This window comes from Colletes latitarsis, chromosome 2, assembly GCF_051014445.1.
Source record: "Colletes latitarsis isolate SP2378_abdomen chromosome 2, iyColLati1, whole genome shotgun sequence".
Taxonomy (NCBI): domain Eukaryota; kingdom Metazoa; phylum Arthropoda; class Insecta; order Hymenoptera; family Colletidae; genus Colletes; species Colletes latitarsis.
The window spans coordinates 14,597,370-14,616,502 of NC_135135.1; positions in this window are offsets into that span (position 1 = coordinate 14,597,370).

Consider the following 19,133-nt stretch of genomic DNA (forward strand, 5'->3'; position numbering starts at 1 on the left):
CTAGTTATCCATGTTTATTGAAAACAATTTAAAAAATATCGTTTCAATATTATTCAAAATTTCTAGCTATAATAACCGAGTCAACGAGCAACAGAGATCGTTACGAAAGGTGGAATAATTAATTTCGTTTAAATGCCAATCGAAGTGTCCACTCTTTCGCCTAATCGACATCTTGCGAACCAACGTCTTGTATTTTCTATCGTTAAAGATCGTGCATCTACGGTTTGTTAACTTTCACAGGTTAGCTGTCTATTAGAACCGTAACTCGAATAATATCCACGGGTACGCTCCGTGGACGTTTAAACGAGAACTGTAACACCACGCCCTGAAATATCTCTCGTTCCGAAAGTTTCGCGTCGCTCGTTGGCGAGCGTGTTCCTCGTTTTGCCCCGTAGAGTTAATTAGTCCGACGAAGAGGACGCAGAGGACGTCAAGGCAGGACGATAGGATCTTTGAAAGACACGTCGGGTAACGCCCGCGACGTGCCACGCGACTAGACAGATTTCCAAGAGGAAGAAATGAAACAAACGTCTGTCTCGTGTGGACCCGTCGCGGTGAAGTATACGGCGTCGTGACGGACGGCTGCATTAAATCATCCGTCGGTTCTCCAGCTGTTTGTTTCTCCGCGAGCCGAATTCAATTCTCCAGCGGAGCTCTCGTAAATCGAGACTCGGCCGAAAATCATGCGCACAACACCCAGCCCGGTGGTTGAAACCGATAATCTCGCTGCTTCTAATTTAATTCCGCACTTACGAGCTATCTTTCAGTGGGAGACAAATATGAAACGTATCGTTTTTAACGTTTTTAAACCTCCACGATTTAAAGGTGCTGCCGTCGATTATGGATACAGCGTTAAGATATCGTTTACACGAATACCTTATTGGGATTTCTGACCATTGTGCGTCGCTTTCATCCTCGCGAGGCGCGCCTCTCACAGTAGCGGTTCTCATCCAAATTACAGGGAATTTCTCTCGCGATGGTTACCAATGTATATCACCAACTTAATGACGGGAAATAAATTTGCACGCGCAAAAAAGTGTAATACGAAGGTTCCGAGCGAGACACGACGCGAATAATGTAGCAAAAAATGATTTTAATCGAAATAACTGAATTTCACTTTACGATTGAAACCTGCGAATCGAAACTGCGCTCTTTCACGTACAGAGCTCGGTTAAACGATGGCAATCATCTCGATGAAAGCTTGCTATATTAATGGAGGTAGAAACGGACAGATCTTTGATAAAGGAGCTTCGAACTTTCCAATTTATTGGGTCGAGATATGAATTCGTTTGCATTTTAAAGACGAACTTTTGGATATGTTTTAGTATCGAGAAAATTTCGAGCGAATTAACTTATCGGATCAGTGGGTCACTTTGTTAGAATGGAGAACCGAGATAAACGCAGTGCGAGTTGCGGTTTAACGTGGAAGTCGATCTGCGAGTTGTGGTCGCGTATGTTGTTCTCAGTTTCATTTTATTTAATTCGCTTTCACCGTCTACCTCTGATACGTACGATAAAACTTTACTCGTAACGAAAAATATCTCGATCGTTCACCCCCTGCGATTATCTTAAACACAAGGACTGATATAGAAACTGCTCCACCTAAAGGTATCAACAAATATTTTATACGTGATGTGTGTGTTATCGAAGGAAATTGTTGTACTTATAAATCAAATTCAAACGACACGAGGAGAAACTGAACAGAAATGAAAATATTCAGCAAAAAAGTATAGAACGTCCACCGATACGTATCGACGTTCGCAAAGCCAGGAAACTTGTCAGAGAATGATCCTCGCCTCAACTTTCGTGTCAGTCGTTTCTGAATCCCATCGCCTAATTAATTACCTTCAGCCAGCAGTGAACCGCAACAAAGTGAACTGCTCTGCGGACGCACTCCATCAAGATCGCCCAACGGTCTGCGCAAAATATTTATCAAATCCAACCACCGGCACAAAGGAAGATTAATAACCGGATGAATCAAAGGCGCGTAAAAAAATGAACGACCGATATCTGCTTATTGAACGGGCCGCCGTTGAAATCCGATTGCCGTCCGCAGATAGCCAGTCAATTAATGGACGAAGGAAGGACGCGAGTTTCGTACCGATAGAGGGCCACAATTTCTTCTCCTAACAGCAAAACTTCGAGACAGACCGAGATAATGGCCGCGCGAGGCTCGAGATCGGCCCATCGCCATAAACTATCTCAAGGTGTCGAGTTTGTCACGGTCATGCGAGACCGAGTTTTCAAAACAGGATTAGCCGTCGGCCGGATCTCAGCGCAGTATCTCCTCGGGCCTGCAAAACGTGCGTCGTCCATTTTTCAGCGACGTCCTATGCTCTCCTTTCTCTTGGATTTTTTTTCTCCTTCTGCTTGCTCTCCGTTACGGCTTCCAGCCGTGGGTAGCCGGGGGATTATCCACATCCGGTCATTTCTGTCTAATTTTTTTGCTCCCACCTCCCCTTCCTACGAACGTCCGAGTCTCGCCATTCATGGATATCGAGTGGTTTATATTGATCCATAGCGCGGGTGGGTGTCCATTCAGAAGAGAGTTTCGACTGCCTTCAATGGCTTTTCGCATTCTTCCGCGACTCTCGTGAGAGATCGTAAGAACGATCTGATACTAGACACGGGGCCTTCTTTTTTTTTTCTCCCGTGCGATGCGCACTTCTGCGAAACGATTTAACGGAGAAGACGCTGCTTTTCCGTGAGGTTCTCCTGCAGACCGGAAATACGTACGTACAAAGTACGTTTTGTACGAAAAATGTCAAGATTTATTTTACGATATTTATTATTTGTCGAGATTTCTTGACAATTTCCTAGAAATTCAATTTGAATTCTTCTTTCTCAAAAAATAAAAACAATATCCAGAAAACGGGAACAGAGGGCTTAATAGAATTCGTTGAAGCGACAAACATGCTTCCTGCTTCGTACGTCTGGAAACAGTCTTACAGGCGTTCGCTTCTTTAGCTTCTTCAGTAAAATCTGATTTCGTTCGCTTGCTTGACATGATTTACTCTCTTGCATATATATATTCTTCAACATTCGTCGAATCTTTTAAAATATAGCAGGATTCAAATGTCAAAATGACATTGAACCGCTATTAATTACTGAAATTCGTCGACGTTCCATCCGATAAAAAATGGTACAGTTATAGGCGAGCCCTAATTCCTCTCCAACCGCTGGATCAGCAGGAAATTTAATTTATCCACCAGAATTTAACGAACTTCCATGGCAACGTGTCAACTCGTTTTTCCTCATTTCGGCGAACGTAATCCGATGCCGCGCAGAATGGCTCATTATCCTGTCAGGATACCCGCAGGGAAAATGACAGGTTCTTTCCCAAAGTAGGTCGCATGGCTGGCAACGAAATTTAAAATACGGGGGGATTAGCATAATGACCGGGGATAGAGAAGAAACATTTTGACTCGTCAAAAGATACGGCTGACTTTTTTTTTCTACGAAGCCTGACGTACAAAGTCCAGCTGACTCCTACATAGAACCCAGACAACGTTAAAATAGTTTCTTGCGTAACGTGGTAAAACTCGCGTCGATACTTATGGCATATTAGATGCTGATTACTTTATGATGCACGTAATATAGAAAATAATATATATAGTATTAATATATAGAAAAATAATAATTGCGTGGTTTTGCAATCACGAAGATTTACCCATTGAAACGAGAAACTTCTGATACGTGATCGGAGAAGAAATTGAAGAGAACTTCAATCGTCGATCTATAAGAGAACATCGAGAAGTTTACTAGATGATTTGGCATTTAAGTAAATTAAGTAAAGTGAAAGAACTTCACCAGTAAATGTGGTTTCGACGAATATCCAATAAAGCGTGTAAGTATGCAATCTACACTTCAGAAGCGGTACAATATAATAGAACAAATATATCATACATAACAGACCAATAATTCAGACAGCGAAATATCATGGTGCAAGACACGGATTAGTTATGAAACCTTTCAAGAATTTAATGTTTTTAAGGTCTATTTAAGGTATAATATCAGAAGCACTTGGTCATTTATGTCGAAGACGGTTATTGACGCGTTTAAATCATGGTTGAAAGCACTGTGCGGTAAACTACAAATCTCCTCACGAATAATAAAATATTATTTCGAGCGTTCCACGAAATTGGCGTAATTTTAGAGGAGCGTTGAACTTTGCAACGGGAACGATGACTGTAAACGACAGTTCTCACTCCAAGACAAATGTCCTTAATTATTCCCACGGGATCTCTTACTTAGAAGTTAGTATTCTTCGTGTAATACACGTCTGTGGCCACCTGTGTTTTCGCCTCCGCAATATCCCCGCCGCCATTTACGATAAAGTACGGCGGGAAACCGAGTTTATCCATCACGCTGACGTGCGCCATTCTTCACGCTAAATACCAGAAGTGCGTCTGTTCTTTCCACGGTGGCGGCTCAGTTCGGATCCGGGATGAAGCTGTAGGTACATTAATCGAGGTTGATCGCGGTGATAATTATTTAAAGAACCTGACGTCGTTTAACAACGATAGGATACCGAACCGATGCTTTTCTTCGCCTCTTTATCAATTTCCTGTTGCAATCTGAATTGTTACTTGTACGCAGGTACTTCGAGTTGGTTTAAAACCATCGTAAACCAAAGTATCATACTATTCACTAGCACAGTGTGGCGTTTTACTTCGCTCGTTCCGAACAAAGAAAATTCAATTTTACAAGACTCTAAATTGAAAATCGACGCGATTGATTTCTTATTAAATTACCACGTTCGCGGGTCTGTTTAAGAGGAGAACAAGGAGTTCGGTAAAAGAAAAAATCCATAAATCGTCGAGAGAGCCGAGTATGTAAAAGAGACGAGGCCTGATCACGGTAATGAACGATTCACCTGCTGCAAGCAGGCACAAATATCCCATGAACTCTCGCATTACGCTGTACGCGGCCATAAATATTTACCTCTAAGCCCGCACCTGTCAGCGATACAACGCTGGCCGGAAATTGATCCGCTCGTAACTTACGGGTAACCACGAGCGGCGGCAAATCAGCGGTAATAATGAGTATTAAATAATGAGCGTTTGATAGAGCAATCGATCGTATGTTGTAATCAAGTAATTCGCGCGGTGCGAATCGCCCACAGCCACGGCACACCGATCGCTGGCAAACTTGCCGAAGATTCACCGAGAATATCAAGATATCTCGTCTCCTACGGTCGAATCGATTCTCGATGAGTATCTGCCCACGTAGGCCCGATATCCGGCAACGTGTACACTCTGGCGATAGTCATAATCATTATCGATCGTTTCCGCGCCGGCGGCTCGACAGGGGTCAGAAGTTAATGCAAAATCAACGGCAATTCGTGCTGGTACACCTTCGCTTTGATTTTCCCGATGTTGCAAAATTTCGCGCGCGCGTTCCTCAAACTGGTTTCTAATCTCCAACAATACTGTTTCAATTAGTAGGCGACCGTTATCGGGGTTAACAGCGATACATCCAGTATATCACCTATTTTCTCGACTTAAAAATAAATTAGAACGAAAAATAATTTCTTCGACAAACGAATGGTGGGTGCATAAGTTGCACAAATTCTTACTTCATCGCTTGTTGCACGTGCAATATCGTTTCGCTCGCGCATAATCAGATACGAAGAAAATTTATTTAGGTCGAAACAATTCAGTGCAAACCAGACTACTTATTTCATTCTATTTTTGTTTTGTTTAAAAATCACTGGAACTCCGAGTACGGACGCCTCTACTCGAAACACACTACGGTAGAAGTTTATAATTCGTTCCATCGTTGGTTCGACGAATCATGTCGGTATTATTCGTCGATGACTCAGCGCAGAAAATATTTTCAAAATACGTTTTGAATATTAAACTTGGAAGGCGGTTACCGGTCGGAACGTCGGTTTGTTCCGCGCAGATTTCGCTGGCCGAGCCTCTTTGATTCGATTGTCCCTTGTGTATTAGGACCGACGACGATGACAATAGCCTAGCAAGAATATTTGCAAACGTCGTCGTCCATTGTCGGCGCGGGAGGTTCGTGGATTCTCCGAGATACATGGAAATCCGAGTTTCGAAACGCGTGACGACACTCGTATAATGGTCTGCTAACGACTTAACATCTGTCGCGTAGTTATGTCGAAGCGAATGACATTCTGACGCCTCCCCTGCGGGGAGAGGATCTATCTAACTTCTGAAAGCTCTTTCGTTCTACGGGAAACCCCCAAACAGCGGGCTAAATTCAGGAAACGTTTATTTATACCCTTCGTATACGACATTGCCAACAAAAGAATCTAACGTTAAAAAGCGATTGCTCGTGAAGCTGTTTCGCGGAGGACAGAAGCATCGCGAATGGAAATATCCGCGTCAAAGTTGCTGAATTATTTATTAGTATATCGGGTAGGACGAATCGAAGTACAGTTAAGTCCAAAAATAGAGTCAGCGGGTCGGAAGGAGCGACGTATCGTTCCATATTGCGCCTGCCAAATACAGTGAAAGCGAGATCAGAGCCGGAGCGCGACCACGCAACGAGGAGATACCGAAAGCCATTATGGAGCCATAACGCTCGGAGGATGGTGAATCGCGATTGATATGCAAATCGGTCGCATCATTAGTGGCGCGTACGTGCGTTGGCAAAGAAGGAGCACCGAGGAGGTGTGACCATTGCAGGAAAGAGGATTCAAAGGGTGGCTGTCGAGCATTCACTCGAAAGGAAGAGACGTTGGTCATCGGTCGTTAAAGTGAAAAATTATACTTTCCTACGATCGTCGTTGTCGCCTTGTGTCGGATCCAGATTCAAACGGTTGCATCTGCGGTATGGTCAGTCGAGGGGTCAGGCCAATTAGAGCCACTGTGAGAAAGTGGCGACCAAAGGGTGGGTGAAATGGAATTCCCGCAGCTCGAAACGCTGCTACACAAACGAACGATATCGCTTTAAAAGTAGATGTCATTTATCACGCGGTAAATGATTCGCTTTAACGTTGATCTCTTTCTAGCTCTAATATTTACTAAGGTTCTCTTCACCACAGCACAAACACTCGATTATAATTTCTAATCTACCCGGCAAACTGTTTTTGCACTTGTTTTGAGCTCCATACAAAGTAGTTAACTTTCTCATAATACTACCTTTCGATACAAACTCTTCCCACGAACGTTTCTTTCGTCAGAAACGATGAGGACAACTTTCACAGGCCGGGGGAATGGTTGTATACATACCCAAGAAATTTTAATAGATTTACATCGTGTTTTAGCCCCGGGGAAAATTACCGGTTTCAGTAAAACGGTCTTGAGTTCACCATCACCTGATACGTCGTAAATAGGGGGCACGGTGACGCAGGTGTCCGCTCCGAGGGCGAGAATTCTTCATGCGCGATCGTGCGACTTTATTAACTCTCATTCAATAACAGAGAAACGATTGAATTAAATCGTAAACTTTCTTTATGAGAATCTATGTCGTTATACGTGTACCTGATACTTCTGCAACAAATTGCGTAACCTTTCTCTTCGTCAAACTGTTCTACCTTTCTTTGTGAAAGGTAGAACACTTTGCGTATCCCTGGATGTTTATAAAACTGTAATCTGCCGAGTGAAAGTAGAAAATTGCGGAGAAGCAAGAAATTTGACATAGCCTGTTACAAGTTCAACAACAGACCGAGGCTAGAATACACAAAATGCCTGGTGTAATCGGTGGGGCAGAAAAAATACGAAGAAAGCGTTCATCGGCCGTCGAGTTAAGGGTTAAACATCCGGCTTTTAGCGACGTTCCCTCGCAAATAGAAGCGGCTACGATCGTTTGCCTTTCTCCAATAACAATAAAACTATCGAGTCGATAAAACTTAACCAGTATAGAAAATACAAATCAACAAAGAAGAAAGGGGAACATAAGAGAATGCGGTACAAACGCGGCGGTGTAATGGACCAGGTGCAGCACGAATAGCTGTCGTAAAGCTAATTCCAACGCGAAATTAATTAATTCTATAAACTATTCGCGGCGCGTAATTATTTCCGTTCATTAATTTAATCAATCAAATGGAAAAGAAGGTACTTTCACCCGCGAGAGGCTTAACGGCAAGAAACGAAGGAAACGGTGGCTCATCGCGCGGATTCGATCGGGAGCGTCAAAAGTAACAGAAGGAAATCGACGAGCGTGTTCACCGGCAGCGGAACACGCGATACCGCGTTCATCGTGTGTAATTGCCGCAATAATATTCGCGAAGAATCCGTCGGTTGTCTCGGAATTTGCGTCTACTTTCACGTATGTACGTATCCTGGCCGCGAAAGTCCAGGCGTCGAATCGTTGCGCCCATTCACGTAGAAGCGCGTAATTTTTCGTCCACGGCGAAGCAGGATGCGGTTTCCCGGGATTGCAGTCGGCTGCAATTACTTGCAGCCTGGCCGGTAAGCCGAGGCGGGACGACCCCTAACCTCTGGCCAATGTCTGCCGCCACGGAGGCTGCTGGTAATCACGTATCCTACCGTACCCTTCGTGAGCAGCGACCAAAGGGCTGAGAGGGACAGCTCGGATCGAGTCGAGCCAACGGACAAGGACGCTCGAACATCTCGACGGGGAGAAGTCCAAGAAACGTAGCGCCGAGAGAGAAAGATGACCAAAGAGGGGGAGAAGAGAGTGAGAGAAACGCAACAAAATTGAAAAGAGCAAAGGAAGTGAAAAGGTTACAGGGAGTCGGAGAGGGACAGAGGGTGGCCAAAGGGAGAGGAGAAAGCTCGAGAAGAGATTTTGAGGAAGTTGAAGAGGCAATCGAAGAGAGACAGAGGGATCGAGGGATCGATAGAATCGCAAGAAGGAGGAAGTCATGCGTGTCTCGCGCGACGGGGAAGAGGCAACGTGCAATTTTCTCGCAAGCTCGAAAATAATCGGGCCCGGAATTGATACTGCATTCCACGATACTCATAAGATATAAATCACGGGCATGATGTCTTGAAAGCCGAGGGTGGGAGGCTTCGTAGCCGATGGAATAACTTAATCTCGCCGGCGACGTTGCGAAAATTGACTATGTTTATTACATACGCACCGAGTACGTACGATTTTTGTTATTCGTTTATGATACGAAGTCTGCACGAAACTACAACGATGTAGTCTTTTTCTATTATTTTTGACAATCACTATTCACGTTTTTAACGTTACTGTCTACAGCTAATTCTAATAAGAAGTATACTTGTTGAATCGTACCTTGCGAATGATTAATTCAATTGATTGTTAAACTAGTGTAATTACAAATCACGTGTAATTGGACTAGTTGCCCGACGCTTCGTGTGTTGTTGTACAGATTACAGGCTAGTAAACGTAGAGCAACAGCAAGAAAGCCATAAAATCATGCTTGTTATAACAGTGGTTCTTCAACCTGGGATTCGCGGACCCCATGAGAACCATAGATAGATATGGGAACCGACGAACTTGCATATAGAATTAATTAATATTTATTTTCATTGGATACATCGTAACTACTATCCACCATTATCTGATATATCTGTCAAATCTAGTCAAAGGTACAAAATATTGCTGACACGACAAACGGTCGATATACGTTTCGTTTATGATTGCAACTAATCGACGCGCGAAGTATACAGAGTTCCAATTAAACCTAAACAAGGTTCGCGATTGTACGCGTTAATTACAATTGCTGGGAGAATTCGCGAATCATGGACAATATTGGCGCGCCTATTCGTTCCTCGATCAAAAGCTCGCGGCAACCCTTACGACGATAGCGAGACAACCTCCATTATTACCATAATTGTGCACTATGTATAATTAAGTGTACTCATCATCGTAATCGTGATCACCATGATCATCATCATCATCATCATCATTATCGTCATACCAGAATCGCGTTCTCTTTCGAGGGTGCATTTAAATGGTATGCACGGGCTGTAATTTTCCGAATAATTCATAAAATAATGCCCGGTATGATTGAAATACTTTTTGATGTACTTGCGCGTTTAATAAATTAACCGCTGACTGTAATTTCGACGATAATTTCGCCGACAAATTGTTCGCGATCTCGAATCGATAAGGAGACGCCCGAATACCGACAGACCACGGCTATTACACGGAATAAATCAATCCGGTTGAATGTGAATCAACACGTGTCCCCGAAGCCCAGCAATAAATTTCATTACTTTTCGATTGAAAAGCATCATTGACAAAATGAACCGTGCGCGAACGCGAACGGTAACAGCATCGAGGCGTTCTTCGAACGAAACATTTCATAATCTTTTGCGATATATTATGAAAATGAAACACGGTTTAATTACGAGACATGGTGCACATCGTTCGATTCGCGAAAGTCGATCGTGCTCCAATTCGATCGTAACGATCGGTCTTGGATAAAGGGCGCCAGATCGATCTTACTCGGTATTACCGCACCTTGTAATTCGTTGTCTGCCACCGGCGAATAATTTTCAAACGCTGATAACCCGGTTTTTTTTCTTCTTCTTGCGTACTGGAACGCATTAACAAAGTGGCGCGTCATTACGGCGAAAGAACGCAGCACGTTCCACTTTTATCGGGTAATCAAAAGTTTACCGCGTTTTTTTTCTGTTACTTTCCCGTTGTGAAAAACAGCTTCGCCGTAAACGCTTGCAATTATATAAAGTTGTATAAAGAATTGCCTTTTTAGGGAAAAACGGAATATAAGCGATTTAACCGTGCATCCAACTAATTATGACCACGTGAATAAATTCATACAAATTAAGAGTATAAAGTATTACGTTTTCTTCAGCGTTACACACGGAAAATAATGTCACGATTTAATCTCTTGAAATTCCCATTACTTCAACTAGATCCATATTCAGTTTCGTTTGAAATGACAAACGCTGGAGGCAACAGACCGAAATGTTATTTCGAATCGTTATTTGTTATTTTGATTTCGAAGAAAATCTGCCCAGCCCCTGTCCTATTAAATCCAGAAGGCTACGATAAAAGATGCTTTTCGAATGCCAAGATGTCCAAGTAACAGTGTCAATCGCGCCGACCATAAGTTTGCAATTTTCGTTTCTACCGGGCGATCGCGATCCCCGAACCCTACCTTTCTTTCGTGATCAGTGCCTCGTGATGGTTTCTATTTCGTTTCCGCTATATTGAGCAATGTTCCGCGCCGAAGACACCGGCCCCAAACGCCATTCAACGATTTCATAAATAACCATTATTGTCCCGTTTAGGATGGCGATCCTTTAAATTCTCCCATTCAAGGTAGAAGGAAACGGAGATCATAATTTCGAGGCTAGGTGAATCGCTTCGGTCAAAAATATGTCCTATTGTCGCGTGTCACGAGCGCTTTGTACGTCGACCAAGGTAGCGAAGATTCACGAGAGAAGCTGAAATAACCGAAACGATGCTCGAGCCTTGAGACGAACAAGCGTGGAGGATCGGCCTACGTTTCCTTCGTGACGGCTCGTCGGCATCATTTTTTTTCGCAATACAATATCTCTTCTCGTACGTTTCGAATCTTGGCCTACCGTTCGTAGAATTCACCGTTCCCGGCTCGGATTAAATTTATTCGACATGAATCGCCCCGACGACCGGGCGTTCCTCGTGGCGTCGATGGCCATCGTCGAACGAGCACGGCATAAAACTGCGGTTGTCGATAACGAATTTTCATTGCGCGACACCGCGAAACGGCAATGAGGAAGTCGCCCGACCTGGAAGACCGCTGCTGCGAAGTTCGTACGGGCGTAAATTTACGCTCGACCCCGATGAGAAAGGCGAGGATCGCGAATGGCAGAGGCGCGAAACCGCATACGGCTACTTTGTCTTCCCTCCATTCCTTGGCGACGTCATAAACGTCGATGGCCAATCCGGTAGGTTCCCCGGAGCTCGCCAATTTGTTGCTTACGATCTTACCGGAAACGCGAAACGAAAATAAAGTTCTGGCGAACGTGCAATGAAACGTGCATTAATCTTCCTAGGCTTGACTTTCTGTCTCCCCACAGGCATCCACCTTTCTAAATAGTTATTAGAGTTACGTCATTATTTTCAATGAAACAAAATGAAACGGTAATGAATATGTGCTCTGAAGATCGTGTAAGAAAGTCTTGTAAGTTTCCAAATAAGTAATTTTTAATTTCGAGCGACGCTTGTTCCGTAAGGAAGTAACGAAGATTGATCTCGCAATTACAGGAGAAATCGTACGAAGATTCCACGTGCGTTCGATTTACATTGAAACTATTTTCATTCGGTGAGAATCGTAACGTTTATGGCAGAACGGTATTGCATCGATATACTTCGTGGATCACCCTGTATTCGCCTTGCAGGCATACCGAGGTCAGCCGATTGCAATAATACCTCGCGGCGCAACAATAACAGCCGTATCATCTCGCGCTCCCATTACACCATTATAAATCATGGCTCCTCTCATTTTCGTGATTCGAGGCTGGGTCCGAGGCCGACGCGCGTACTTGACGTGTAGGGTCAGCAGGTCGTCGGGCCAGGTGAAACGTTGGAAGAGTCGGGGGCCCGACGAGCCGCGTCGATTCGTTCTGGACCGTAACCTGGACTTTCGTGCGCGTGGTATCGCGAGACATCGCGATGCGCTATAACCCCCCTCGCATATTGCAAATCGAACCGACGACTGCTCGTTGCAAGAGCCGAATCGATGCAGCCGAGGGCTCTCGGGGTCGGGGACGCGGTAATAACGAAAACGCGGCACGTGAAACGGTGTCGAAGTGGGTCGACTCGATTTATCGTCGAATCGCGCAGACCGCAGGAATTGCGTTACCACCTCGGCACTCGTGGTAATAAACATCCCGAACACCGGAAGTTACTAGCTACGAACGTTTGATAGAAGTGGATACCGCCAGCTATTTGAAAACCATATCTCGGGCCATTGTAATCGATTAAACTGTGCCTGATTTAGGGCCCAAAACTTCCAATCTATTCAACATTATCCCTTCTTGTCTTAAACGCAAATTGTTTTTAACATGTTCTCCATTTATGTTGCAAGAACAGATAACAAATAAGTAGCTGCAACCCTGGGAAGACACTTTCGAGAAACTCGAGGAACCGCGAATACTCCCACGTTCGACCGGTTGCGGATGCGAAGGGTTCGAAACTTCGAACGAAGAAGGGTCGTAGAAACGCGTAACCCCATAGGTAGCGAATTTTAATAGAAACTCGAATAATGCCAGAAAATCCTGATTGAACGACGCCTGCGGTACACGTGGCTTCCCTGTCCCGCGTGTCCACGCGGGGAGATAAGATCCCCGGCTGGTTGTAAGCTTTTAATCGATGCTATCCACTTTGAACAGAATTTACTGAACGTGTTTTCGATAAGTACATACGCACACGCAAAGGCTGGCGGTTCGGTGAAGCAACGACTCGACGGAAGTTGTATAAGATTTTTACCGGGGACCTATACGTATTAAAGTTACACGGGTCGGCGGGGCGCGAGTGGCGTGTAACTCGGGGAAAAGGATACATTTCAGTCGCGGCAGGGTCGGTTAAATGAGAAAACGAATCACGAATTAAATCGTAATGCTTCCCCTGGAAGCGTAAAAAATAAAAAAATAAACCGTCCGGCGATGTTATCACAGCACGAAACACGAATATAATTTCTAGACGTTTTGCTTCCTACGGGGCAGACGAGACCGCAAACGCGGAACGAGAATTCGTCGATGGTGGCAGCGCTCTCGCATCCTTGTCACGCGCTGACCAACTAAAAATTAACGGGCGTAAAATTTTAATTAAGATTTCCTAATCCGACGCCGCCACACCCGTTAATTAGAATGAAACGTTCAATAATTACTTCGATCCGAGATTTACACTTCGTGCCGGTTCGGTTCCGTAAAATTTCAATCACCATAAACTGTAGCGTTTGCCACCACCGTGGAATCCGTCGGTTTTCAGGATTTTTACGAGCCCAGTGTAATTCTCGCGCAATCTTTCGCCGGTTAATCGACCCTATAATCTCTTCGAATCGACTATTCCTGGATATCTGACACACCCGTAAGGTGTTCCCTTTAATTTTCTTCGACGCTCGATCGAGGCGTAAGCGGAGGAGGCGTCGACGCGATGAAAGAATCAAAGCTTTCATCGTAAAAGCTGCGGGCAATCGTAGATACGGAAACTATTATTCGAAAGCTATTCAGATTTCCCCGGAGAAACGAAGGAAGCTTTTTCCATTTACGTTTAGCTTTCTCGTTCTTCGTTAGAACTGCAAAGATTCCACGATTAACGATAGTTGTAGTAGCAACAAGCTATTTATTTAACACTTTCTCTATTTTAAATAGAAAACATATAAATTTGATGGTCTTCGTCTTTAATGCACATTATTCTATTTTAATAGCTATTTTAATAGCTCAACTAACCAAAATTGTTAGTTGAGATTAATTCTAAAAGTACAATTACAATTGATAAATCCTTTGTCGATAAGTTATAAACTTTGAGCTGGAAAAATCTAATCAAATCTGATAAAAAGTATGCTTTTCTCTATTCAAAATGGTTCCCGTAGTTGGATTTTTTACCTGCATCAAGAGTGGAGAAACGCGTCATAGCTTATTTAAGAAAAAATGCGGAAACACCGCGAGGTGTAACTCGAGTAGCGTCTGGTACCTAGGCGAACGAACATTTCATTGCATGTACCGTGTAGGAACTTGTTGCGACGAGGAAGCTAATTTATTTCTAACAAACACCCGTTCCAACGCCCATAAATCACAATTTTCTTACCGACGAACATGTCCCGAGAGGATGATTCTCAGTTATTTACGCGATATTTGTTTATTCTTGGACGAAGCGTGGCGCAAAGTGTAAATTACGCACGAAGTTCATTACGCGGTCCTTTCTTCGATTTATCTTTTTACTTTAAATCAAACCCTGTTAATTATTAACTGCGAATATACGTGTATTTGAACTTTCAAAGATAAAATATTCATTTAAAATGGATCTATCGGGCCCGTACGACTTTGCGCGTTACACTCGGTTATGCAAATTTTCGTTGCACTGTTCTCCGCATCGACTTGTCGAACGTGCATTCGCAATGCAGCTCGACGATCCCGGCGAGTCGTTTCAACACGCGTCAGGGAGTGCGTGGATTTTACGATCATTTCGTTGCAGTCTCGATGCAACGCCCTTTGCATGCCCTCCCGAAGGATTCCAAGAATTGCATAAGCGTTGCGCGGAGGCGCGTGGGCAGCGTGCATCGCGTTGCATCGAGCACCGGTGCACGTGGTCGGGCGGCCGGAGGTCAGGCAGGTGCGTGCCGTCGGGTCAAGCAAAGAACATTCCCTGTCACGTTGCGGATATCATGCCGCGTGTCGACGTGTACGCACTTTCACGCGTTCCGCGTATACTCCGTGCATTCACTCCGCTCCTAACCATCGAATGCACGATACTTGGCAATTCCGTGAAAGTAACCGAGAAAAAAATGTCGATTTCATTTAACCCTGTCACCCTCGAGCCATTCATCAATGCCTGCCAAGAATGTAATCTCTTATTTAAATGTCGACCAAAAGCTGATTTCTAGAAATATGTTTAAGGCAACGGTACTGCATCTTTCATCGTTGCTCTGGGCTCTAAAATTCTTAAGCATGGCCTTGTACAATACTACTTTGACATAGATCTAACGGGTTAAAATTACTTTTTTTGTCATTTCTTATTATCAAAGATTTTTTGTGACTTTTATTGAAACATCTAAATAACTAAATATCTCGTTAACTCATACACGACCTCTCACGAAATGTAGGCAAATTTTGTTTTTTAATTTATTTATAGAACGTGTGAATCTATCGATATATTTTTGTTTTCGATGTTATGCGTCTTGGAAAGTTAGTCGCCTTGGCAAAAGAAACGAAAGAAATCCGCGATTGCAAATAGATATATTTGCATTGATTTCGAAAGTGTGGAAGAGATTTACTGAAAACGAATTATAATCTTAATTGAATTTCGTCTGAATAATTCACGGGCATTTTAATATCTATAATACGAGGTGGCCGATTCGTGAAACTGCAAGCATGATCGTCGGGCAAACTACATTCAGGCGCCCGGCTGGATTGAAAAGAATAGCTATTCGCATTCATTCATACAGATGCAACGGAAATAGAATATATGCTAATCTTTAGGAATCGCAATCGTCTCACCATTGTGCAGGCTATTTTTAAAGATCGTTTTCCGCTGAATCTGAATTACCAAAGCAACGGACGGAAATCTATTTTTATCGCGTTTCGAGATGTCTTGTAAATTTCCATCGTAATAACAATTCGCTCCTGATTTACAAACGTTGTACGTCTTCCACGAATGATATGAGTAGTTTTATTGGACAATGGCTATTCCCAATTGCCGTTCGTGTGCCACGAGAAACCTCGAAGAGCAATTGACCGTAGACAGCTCACTTCGGTTCGAACTTCTGTATAAGACTGCTAGTCTTCGTTTCGTGTCTACAAGTTTTTACTTCCTCGTTCCCACAGTGTTCAACTTAATGATCGTTGCAGCGATTAATCAATCGTCGCGAACAAGAACGCTGTATCGATACGTTCTCGTCCTGGACAAACCTATCTGATTCGATCCTCTCTTTTGATCGTGCCAAATGCAACGTGTTGCAACCTCGCTTGATCTTCTATACCTACGCTGAATTCTCGACAAAGTCTTAATTAATTAATTGCATAAGTCATGGTAATTAAGACTTTCGTATTAATACTGACGTGATATTCTTAAAAGCATTATGTGCGAATTGTTTTTAAACAAACAACCTGAATAGTTTTTTTATATTAAAAATAATAAATCTATTCCAATAGATTTTTTAAATTTTACCATCTTCTACGAACTTCAATTGTTCTTTTTAATAAGTTTTTGCCAATGTTTACATGTTTCTTCTTTGCAGTATTGATATTCATTTCACGTTAGTGGGTTGCGTTAGATCTTTGAACGCCGTTCTTAAGAAGTTGTTGAATTTTGACGAACGTTTTAATTACAACCACACGATCAGACGCAAGCGCGATAAATTTTAATAAGGTGGTAGCCTGCTTTGATATTCAGCAGCGCGAAAGAACATTTTCGAAGGCAAGACAATCGTACGAGAAGCAAACTTTAATAACAGAAGCGAAGCTTGCTCAAGTTCCACGGCTCGCTCTCTCTTAATCATTAGTCTCCTTGCAAAAAGAAAGGAATCCTTTGAAAGAACGTACAGCGGACCCGACTGCCTTCATAGCCGCGAGTGACGAATTAAATTAATATTAATCTGGAGCATACACAGCCATCAAAATTCCGGCTTATGGCCCGCAATCTGCATAATTTCAGATTTCACAGATGCCCCCCTCTTTTTATTTCGGCAAATCCACCTGCATTTCGCGTCGCTGCTACGAATACACGACATGGAGGAACAAAATCATTTTGCATAGAAAAACCGATGCAAATTGTTAAACATGACGATTAAAGTAAAATTTAGGCTTCCTTTTGTAATTTATTAAAGTTAAAAAAAGAAATGAATCTACAATAAAAACACGAAAAACATTCACCGTCCGCAACTCTAAAGTTAACTATAAAACTAATTATTTGCAAAAATAACTAGACAAAGAAACGCGAATAATTTAAACTTCGCAACGCTAATAGCAACCCGTTATGAGCTTTTATTCAGGACACTACTCTGAAAGCAAACGCGAAAATATTTATTGTTCGCAACGCTAAAAGTAATCGCGATAAATTTAAATTATGCGCAATACTATTTCGAAAACAAACGCGATCACTTGTATTTCGCAACACTGATGCAAATCACGATCGACACAAGAGTACTGGTTGTGTGGTACAAGTACCATCTGAAAAACTACAAATACTACAACTACAGACGAATACAGTGACAAAGTAGTAACTAAGAATGACTCTCCATCCTCATCCGAAGATGAAGATGAAGAGCCATTTGTTGCAGCCCGCTCTTGCGACAATTTGTCAAGGCCCCTTCGGCACATAGCCTTTTCTTTCTTCGGCGGTCCTGCCGATGCCTGAAACTTAAGCCTAGGCTCGAGATTCCGTGCAATACACAGTCCTCCAACGATTCTAAGAATCGTTGTCGGAACAAGTGTGAAGAAACTCGAGCGGGACGAGCGTTTCGGGGAACCTACCGCGAACGAACGCGACCGCGAAGAGCGACTCTAAAGTCGCGCGATTCCAGGAATCGAAAGTAAAACCAAAACAAACGGTGGAATCCGTTTGGATCGGTTAACATTTCGATTCTTCAAATCGAACTACAGGTATAGGACCTGTGACAGTCCTGCCCTGACCCTACCTACTTATACCTAACACACATACCAGAAGTTAAGTGACCTACTTACCTAAACCTATATTTAAAAAATAGCAAAACTCATTCTCGCAAACATACACTCCACGGTTCTCACACATAATGTCCGGGCGCAAAAACCTAAACTAGAGAGGATTCCCCCGGGGTTCCTCCGACACCCGAACATTGCATACAACATTCATACTCTAAGGTACGTACCATGTCCTGAAATCGGCTGACAAACACTACTATTCATTGCGTATTTTTATTGTATGTATACGTAAACAGTTGCATAGAACATTTTAATGTATGTAATATAGTCTTTTATACAATATAATACATGTGAAATTGAGAAGTTAATCTATTAAACATTCTATAATATTACTATTGTGTATGCAATATCTACTATTGCCAAATGAATGGTAAATTTCTAGTGTTACAAAATTCTGAACTACAAAATAATAAACTTTTGAAACGACGCACCTCCACAGCCTAACCACACATACATACATGTAGAAAGTACGTCGCGCACGATACATTAGCATTGTCAGCCGCACACATATAGATTATTATTATAAATCCAAATCATCGTGCCCATTGCCTTCACCCACGCAAGTAACACCTGGGCACTTGGGTGAGTTTAGGCAACGAACACGGAAAAATATCCTGAAAATCCTCAACTAGAAAAAATTATTATGATAAATGTTAACGGATAACGAAATATTATTTATTTACATTTTCTTATTTTATTTCTCTTACTGGATTTACTATTTATCATAAATGAAGAACACAAGTTTAATACACATTAATAATGGAAAATATTATTAGTAAAGGAAATTACTTTGAATAATATTAAATTAATTAAGAAGAAAGACTTTAATTAAGACTTTATAATAAAATAATTTATTTTGAAAATTTAATATAACTT